Source organism: Triticum dicoccoides, chromosome 7A (genome assembly GCF_002162155.2).
Source record: "Triticum dicoccoides isolate Atlit2015 ecotype Zavitan chromosome 7A, WEW_v2.0, whole genome shotgun sequence".
NCBI classification, from domain to species: domain Eukaryota; kingdom Viridiplantae; phylum Streptophyta; class Magnoliopsida; order Poales; family Poaceae; genus Triticum; species Triticum dicoccoides.
The window spans coordinates 642987529-642989712 of record NC_041392.1 but is presented as its reverse complement, the minus strand read 5'-3'; positions in this window follow the sequence as shown (position 1 = coordinate 642989712).

Here is a 2184-nt window from a genome sequence, read left to right as displayed (position 1 = left end):
CGCCCGCTACCCCAGGATCGCCGCACGCCTCGCCTTACTCCACTCCTCCCCCTCTCCTCTCGATCACATCTGGATCGGGGAGAGGCCCGACCCCGGCGCTGCCCGATCCCGTCGCCCTCGGTGCCCGATGCCGCGCTTCGCCCGGCCCCGCCGCCGTCGCACCTCGCCGGGCCGCCGCCGCCTCCACCTCGTCGTTCTACCCCGCCGGCCTGCCCCCCGCTCCGCGACGTCGTCCCCGTCGACCACCCCGAGCCTCCCCGAGCCCACTGCCCGTGCCCTACTCCTCCTCTGTGAGCTTCCCCTTCCTCCTCTCTCTCTGCCGTGGTCACGCCCACTCCCCGCGCTCGGCTCCACCACCGGACGTCGCCCGCGGCCGCACCCGGCCAACCCCGCGGCGCTCGCGCCCTCAACGCCTGCCGCGCGTGCGCGCGCGCCCCTCGCCTGCCGCGGCCTCCTTCCCCTCGCCGTGCTCCACCCTGGCCTTCTCCTCTTCCTGCCGCTGCTGCGTGGTTGTTGCTGCTGCCTCGGGCCGCCGTCGTTCGTCACCGTGTGCACGCCCGCTGCCGCTGCCCCTGTCCACCTCCGCCCACCATGGCCCTCGTGCCCCGCTGCAGCAGCCCCCGCCGTGGCCACGGCCACGCCCCGCCCTGGGCAGGTTATGGGCGCCCGTCGCCCGTTACGCCCGCGCCCAGCGCCCCCGCCTGTTCGGGTTGCGCCCGTAAACCGCATACCCGCAAAGGCCCCTATGGCCCTATGACACATGGGCCCCGCCCAGATAACGTTTTAATAAAAAAAAGAATTAAAAAAACAATAATAAAAATAAATAAATAGATAATAATAATTAAATTAATTAATTAATTAACGAATTATTTAAGTTAATTAATCACAATTATATTAACCTAATTAACTGATAGTTAATTAATCAAACAATGACAGTGGGGCCCACCCCCTAATTAATTATGATTAGTTTAATTAATCTGTTAATTAAATGCTGATGTCATTAAATCATTTTCGAATTAATTAAATAATTAATTAAATTTCAGAAATTAATAAAATCTTTAGAAAATCATATCTTTTAATCCGTAACTCGGATTAAAATATTTTCAACATGAAAGTTGCTCAGAACAACGAGACGATTCCGGATACGCAACCCGTTCGTCCGACACACCCCCCTAACCTATCGAACTCGCAACTTTCCCCCTCCGGCTCCTCTGCCCGAAAACGCGAAACACCGAGGATATTTTCCCGGATGTTTTCCCCCTTCACCGGTATCACCTACCCCTGTTAGATCACCTCTAGCACCGTATTTGTCATGTTATGCTTTGATTGCTCTATTATTTATTATGTTCCCCCTCCGTTACTTTTTCCGGTAGACCCCGAGGCCGCTGCCGGTACCCCCTGTGATCGACTACGGTGTTGACGACCCCTCTCTCTTGCCAGAGCAACCAGGCAAGCCCCCCCCTTGATCACCAGATATCGCCTACTCTTCTCTATACTGCTTGCATTAGAGTAGTGTAGCATGCTACTGCTTTCTGTTATACCTATCCTGATGCATAGCCTGTCCTTGTTACTACTGTTGTTACCTTTACCTGCAATCCTATATGCTTAGTATAGGATGCTAGTATTCCATCTGTGGCCCTACATTCTTGTCCGTATGCCGTGCTATACTATCGGGCCGTGATCACTCGGGAGGTGATCACGGGTATATACTATACTTTATACATGATACATGTGGAGACTAAAGTCGGGTCGGCTGGTGGAGCACCCGCGAGTGGATCTTTGAGGCGGAGCGACAGGGCAGGTTGAGACCGCCTAGGAGAGAGGTGGGCCTGGCCCTGTTCGGCGTTCGCGGATATTTAAGACGCTTAACGAGATCTTGGTATTTGATCTGAGTTGGCTACGAGCCTATACGCACTAACCATCTACGTGGGAGTAGTTATGGGTATCCCGACGTCGTGGTATCAGCCGAAGCACTTCAGACGTCAGCGACGGAGCGGCGCGCGCCGGATTGGACTGGAACGCCTGCTAGGCTAGGTCTGCTTCCGGCCGCCCTCGCAACGTGCAGGTGTGCTATGGGCGATGGGCCCAGACCCCTGTGCGCTTAGGTTTAGACCGGCGTGCTGGCCTCTCTGTTGTGCCTAGGTGGGGCTGCGACGTGTTGATCTTCCGCGGCCGGGCATGACC